This window comes from Ambystoma mexicanum, chromosome 10 (genome assembly GCF_040938575.1).
Source record: "Ambystoma mexicanum isolate Mex_15411 chromosome 10, UKY_AmexF1_1, whole genome shotgun sequence".
NCBI classification, from domain to species: domain Eukaryota; kingdom Metazoa; phylum Chordata; class Amphibia; order Caudata; family Ambystomatidae; genus Ambystoma; species Ambystoma mexicanum.
This window is the reverse complement of record NC_090932.1, coordinates 1,373,832,328-1,373,839,320: the sequence shown is the minus strand read 5'-3', so window position 1 is coordinate 1,373,839,320 and position 6,993 is coordinate 1,373,832,328.

Sequence of the window (6,993 nt, the reverse complement as noted above, 5' to 3'; positions counted from 1 at the left end):
CCTGCCACCCCCTTCCTAAATATTGCAGAGTCGAGATGCCCGCTGCACCTGGGTGTCAGCAGGCTTGATGTATGCTGCTGGAAAAGGCAGCAAGGCCCTGCGAGGATCACTGGTGCGCGTGTGCAGGGCACAGGCTCTAAGTAAGGAGCAAATAGGGTGCGGTGGCAGACAGGTGAAAGACCACAGAAATAAGCACACAGAGGAAATCCTGGAGGGTGGCACATAGCTGGCCCTCAAATGCAACGCAAGCCACAGAAATTGGAAGGTGTAAAAACACAAAAACAAAGGGGGTCCCCCTGCAGAAGCAGCTTATCTCACACTGGAGTGGTGCAATCAACTGAAAAGGGGAGCAGTGGCCTATAGTGGGGCGGCCAGACCATGGTGCAATAGCGCTGCCAAGGGAGCACTGTAGTAGCACAATACAGGAAATGGCTGCCAGGTGACAAACCATCTAGAGAGACCAGGCCAAACAAGACGCTACGCAGTAAAGCCACATTGACTGCAAGAGACCCTGCTGATCAGGATGCGCCGTGAATAACCCAAGGAGCAGACATTCCACGGTTGGAAACAGAGACCCTAGGTCAGGTGACCAGTTGTGGCAAGGCAGGTAACAGGCCTTAACGAGCGGACTGAATTAGCTTTGCCTTCCCCCGCTCATCCTGACTAGACTAGACTGGCCTGCAGAAGACAGAGGGGCATGGTTGGCCGCCTGCTAAGGTCATCAATAGCGGGGACCCTGGCGAGCTAACCAGTGTAAGGACCGAACAGCGCCTACTCCACACAGTCAGCTGATAAGTGGATCATTACAAACCGTGATCACCTCAGAACCAAGGTCATACGGACACAGGGCATGCTGGGGAAATAGCCAGAGGTGGAGGCAGCAGCATGCGATCGTACCGCCAGGAAACGAAAAGGTTGTTGCAGAGCAGCGCGGGGCCTGCCTGTCACAACTGACATGTGGAGCTCGAGACAGTACTTCTGAGGTGCCTCGGGGACCTGGAATAGGCGAACAAACTATAAGATCCAAGGCTCGCAGCGAGCACAGCGTGACAAGCAGGAACTGATGGCGACCAAGGGTAACAAGAATAAAAACAAGCAAGCCACGCTGGATATCTTTGCAAGAGACATGTCAAGTTGCCAAGAAGCAGACGACAGAAACAAGGAAAAAGCACTAGCAACTCCTCCAGGTGGCATGGCTGAAGAGGGGAATCGACAGATCCTGGAAGCCATTAAAGCACTACAGACGATGTTGGAAGCCAAGATTGATGCAGTGGGCATCGACATGGGACTGTTGAGACAAGATGTCCATGCCATCGCAGAATGTACAGGGAAGCTGGAGGAGCAGGTTAAGGAAAACACGGAAGCGAAGGCGCAAGCAGCCAAGGACTTTGATGTACTGCAGCAGAAAGTTAAGCTATTGGAGGACAACGCAGAGGAGGTGGAGGGACGGGCACGCAGAAATAACGTACAAGTCGTGTGACTGCGGGAGGGAGCGGAAGGGTCAGATCCAACCACCTATATTGAAAACATGTTGCGCCAAGAAATAGGGGCTGGAGAACTCACACAGGGGTTCACCATTGAAAGGGCACACAGGTGCCCCTCCAAGACCTGTGATAGACAGGGCATTAAATTATAAAGACGAAGAGAAGATCCTGGCCTTCTCCAGGTCAGAAGGGACAATACAAAGAGCATCAGCTACGATTTCAGTTTATCCGGATTATACCTTCCAGGTTCAGATGAGGAGAGCACAGTACATTGTGATGAAGGCCAGGCTCAGGAAGGCGGACTTAAAATACATGCTAATATATCCAAGTTGAAGGTGAAATATAATGGAAAGGCTCTCTTCTTCGAGACACCGTTGGAGGCAGAGGAGTGGATGAATAGCGTACAGATCCCGAGGCTGCGGAACAGAACCAACGCACATAAGCAAGGAGAAGACACCTGGCGCTGACAGTGGCAGCATACTAATGCAGAACATATGTAGAGTTTGCGCAATAGATATCCTCATGCTACATTGTGGTATCAATTACAAGTTACATGGAATTTATATGATAAGTGATAAAGTTGCAGGGCAAAAATGAGAGTTACGGAAACCTGGTAAAGGGTATGACATTGAGTGGACCCGCTACCCCCCGAAGAAGTAGTTTAAGGGCTATCATACAAGGCCGCCCCTAGGGCACCAGGAGACTAGTCTTGAGACCGGGTTGAATGGTGCAGAAACAGGGAAGTCCTCGAATGCATGGCATAGTGGGACAAGTTATGTTTGGAGTTTGTTTGCAGTGTGGTGAAGGGGAAAGATGAGGGTCGGAGGATCAAAGACTAGTACATATGATTGCACGATGGATCACACTCTTACTGAAGTTGGCAACAGGATGGCATCCGCACTGACACCCTAGACATGGCTATTAATGGTGGGTACAATTAAGATCATGACCTGGAATGTCAGGAGACTTAACAATTATGTGAAATGCAGGAGAGTGAGGATGTATATCAAGCAGAATAAAGTTGGGATAGCTTTGTTGCAGGAAACGTAATTGAATGCACATAAGCAGAAGAATTTGGAGAAGGCTTGGGGAAGTGTGATGGTGGGCTCCACATATTCGACATATGCGAGGGGGGGTCTCATTTGGGTGGATCCTGCTATACCATTTAAAGTGCTGACCACAAAGACAGAGAACGAGGGGAGGATGGCAATGATGCATGGGATGATGGAAAATCAGGGGATTTGCATTGTAAACAAGTATGCCCTGAACCATAATGTGTTCTTCAGGTCATTGTACGTGAGGTTGGGACCCTATAGAGGTAGGAGGTTGTTCTGGGGGGGATTTGAATTGCACTCTGGATCCAACTATGGACAGATCAGATGAGAAACACAAACAGCCCACCCCCCGGCCCCGGTGCTAAACTCGCATGGGGAGACCACCCAAATTAAAAAAGTGAAAAAAAAAGCACATTTCACTGAAAAAGTTGTTATTTTTGTTGTCATTATAAACACATGTAACCGCAGTCAGCGCTTACTAATGTTTTCCTCTGGAATTCACCTGCTCATGTCCTAATTCTGAGGCGAATAACACAGGAATCGATCTGGGTAATTTTTTACAAAATCTAATTTGCCTGCATGGGACCGCCAACATTTACAATTATGTGTTGTAGGGTCTCCAGCATGACATTTTAAAGGTTCACGAGGCGGAGCGGACAAAGAAAGAGAAAAATCGAGGCAAGCTCAATTTTACTCGTCCATTTTCCACTCCATCGCGTGGAAAAGTAAACGCCTCTTGCAAAAACGCTTTGCAGGAGGCGTTTACAAATGGATTCCTTTGGAATCCTCCTGTTCTTAAATAGGTGCAAAACCGAGGTGGTGTCATAGGAATCCATGCAGGCGTACAGTGAATGGCACTGACGAGATGACTGAAGACTGCACAGCAGGGATTCTATCTGTGCTCCTTGCCACGCCTCTGTCTTTTCCATGCTTTAAAATGGCTTAGATGTTAAACTGAGGTTTACGAGCATTGCACCTCGCTTTTATGCCTCCATTTAACATGCGGCCCCATTTAAAATGAGGCTTCATTTGCTTTACGCCTGCATGAATATCTCATGCAGGAGTAAAACATTATGCTCTTCAAAGACGAAGGAGGAAAAGCAAAGCAGAGATGAAAACATGGCTTTCTCGCCTCCTATGTCTTGAAGGGTACAAAAATGAGCTTGAGCACAAAATAAAGGCATCACATCTTTACACCTTCATTTTACATTTTAATTTTGCACACAGGGCATTGTAAAATTGCCCCCTTTGTGTAGCCTATCCACACACTTCCTATCTAAACCTTTTGGCACGGCCACCTTTACATATAACCATGCCCCTACCATCCAGATGTACATGAGTGTGTGGGTCAGAATGGGCTCATCATTTTATATATCACCTTTCCTGTGTATACATTTTTCAGACTCAATGACTCACGTCTCGCTTCTAGTCACTAGCTTTTGGCACATGTTAGTGCTGTGCAGTGATCCACTTGCTCTGCCCCTCCCCTTTCATTTTCAAACTCTCTGATAGCAGCAAGTACCAACCAGGCACAGCCCCCAGTGTCCTGTCCCTGGCCAGCATCAGGTGGGGCTGATGATTATGCTTGCCCAACCAGCATGGTTGTCACCGTTAGCAACGGTGCCGGTGCTTCTGTGTCCCCATTTCCATTGGGTCCTATGGGTCTCCATGGGAATGGGAATTTACCGTTTCCGCTGCCTGCCTTAATGTCCAGGTAGCACTGGGAAGTCAGGCGGCTGAAACGGTGTTACAGGGTTGTCAGTAAACCGCCGCCTACCGGCAGGTTTTCCGGCACCCCCGTAATGAGGCCCTATCTCTCAAGGATGAAGTGCAGAAGAATATTGCGCATCTCAGAGAGAACCTGGACTTCCCCCACGCTGCGGTCCTTCCTCCTTTCACTTCAGACATAATTACCCGCGTGGGACACGATCTACTTCCCCCCTAAAATATTCTGTCATTCCTTCACAATGGCATACTCCTGGATCACTCAGAGTCTACATTGCAGGTCCAATAGGCCGTAATTCAGGGCTTTAATGAGCTATGTGGGCCTTTGCTTCCCATCTCCTGCATAGTTGTTATCATCTTTAAACCCCTGGTCAGAACCATTCACCCTCCTTGGATCTTACACTTGTTCTGCAGGTCGAGCGTTTCAGCTTTTGAGGGAAGTGTCTTTGAAATTGTTATTGTGGATGTCACCTTATTGATTGCCATTATAGTATTGTGAACAGGTCCCTCCTTTTTACCAAAGGTCTTATCAGCTTTCTAGGTCAATCAGGAGATGTGCCTACCAGCATTCTTTCCTTCTACCGCTTCTGAGGAACAGGCTTGTTTGCATACTCTGGACCTTTGCATGGAGGTCCTCATTCATCAGAAAAGGAGGGCATCTTTCAGGAAATGAGACTCCCTTTAGTCACGTATGGGGCAGCTGGCCAAGGCACTCCCGCTCCCTCGGCTACTCTGAACACATGGGTGAGTTCTAATATTGCAGAATCATCTTCCAGGGCTTAGGCATCCCTAACCCTGATTTTGTAAAGATTCAATAGTGTGGCGGCGGACTCCTGTAACTTGGGCAGGGGAATCACTTTAGCAGCTGCCTGCCTGGGCCTCACAGCCCCCTCCACCACACAATTTCTTTTCTCACTACTACCTGAAGCTAGGAGGTGACTTTTTTACATTTCTAAACTCTCGTGATTTAGTCACTTGCTTCTGTGTGTACAATTATGGAGTGCTTTCTTTTTACAACAATAACTGACTTGGTCTGGTTTCTGGCCTATCAGAGTCAGCCTGTTTGGATTGCTTGGGTATGCATTTATAATAGTGGGTAAGGTGACAAGGGACGAGGTGGGTAATGCCCTGATTACAAAGGGTAATCCTCATTACTTCAAGACCAATTATTCCTCGTCACCTTCATCTTCAACCCAACACTCCCTAGCAAGAGGTGAAACAAGCTGCCTGAGTCTGGGGCTTTGGCACTTACAGGTGGCACAGGGCGTGTGCGAATTTTGTTTACCCAGAGTGGTAGTAGTAGAAGGCAGAGAGGCGTTCAGGCACTTCTGGAGTTTAATTTTAGGTAAAGTATCCAGGGGACACTAGTCAATATTGGGCCTCATTACAAGTTGGCCAGTGCGCAATTAAGGTCCCGGTATTAATGCATACTGGCACGTATCCACACCGGCCAACTACAAGTTTGCTGATGGGGTGGAGGAGTTACCTCCAGCTAAGAGCTGGATGTCATTCTGCCACCCTGCCAGCACAAATTGGCGGTGTTACAGATGCCGGTTACACCAGCACCTGTAATACCGGCAAATTCCCCCATAGAGTCTTATGGGAGTCAATGGAATGGGGACTAACGCTGCATACCGGCACTCGTAATCCAGTGGACATTCCACCGGACCGAGTGTCGGTATCAGTATTTCAGTTTGCAGGTATCCTGGCAGATTTACCGCCAGGATACCTGCAAACCTATAATGAGCCCCAATGTCTGTAAAAGGATGCAGACATCATTTCTTAACAGTGTTGAAGGAGACGAGGAAGAGCTGGGCTCGAAGTAATGAGAATGATCCTATGCAATCAGGGAATTATGGTGTGCACGTAGAAGGGAGTGGCCAGAAAACACCTGCAGGCTTGGACTGGCCTAAAGGGCAAGAGGACAATGCCCCAAACCAAAATCGCAAAATGTTAGTGTCGGGCCATTTTTTGGGCCAAAGCGGGCTACTTTTATGGCCAATGTGGGCCAGTTTGATGAGTTACTTCACTATGCGGCTAGTAGTTTTGACCATTGTTGCTGAAAAAACATTCTTTAAATTGCACATTTGCATCACATCTTATCCAAAATCTGTCACAGAAGGAATGAATTGGCCTTTCCAACTGTGGGCCACTTTTTCATTGGTGGCCGAGACAATGGCTGCCCCAGTCCAACCCTGCACACCTGCCACTCTTACTCTCCTTTGCTGCTACATTCCATGCACCGCCCACCACTTCACCCCGAGACTTACTAGACCGCACATGCCCTTGATTGCGCAGGAATCGCGTAAAACGAGTTTCAGGACAGCATGTCTCTTCACCTTTTCAACATTCTGATGATTCTGAGATAACTGCTGCTGAAAGCACCCCTTGTACTATTTCTGCCCTGCAGGTTCCTCTTGGCGCTTTTAATGCAGCGTCAATATCCACTCTCCTCTTATGTTGCTTCAGAAATAATTTGCAGAGGCAGTACACAGGCTACATGGTTGTGAATGCCAGTAATATATCATTTATATTGTGACACTATGTTCTTCTTGCAGTTCCCCAAGGTGCCATTAATTGCAGAATTCACAGCAGTGATTGGTGATGTGCTGTGAAGTTAAGTACAATCATATGTCATTTTAAAACCCCATTATGTTGGGAGGCTCAACTTGACATGTGGTTTGTTGGTTGCTGGGAGTGCCTGCACAGTGCAAACTATCCATGAATGG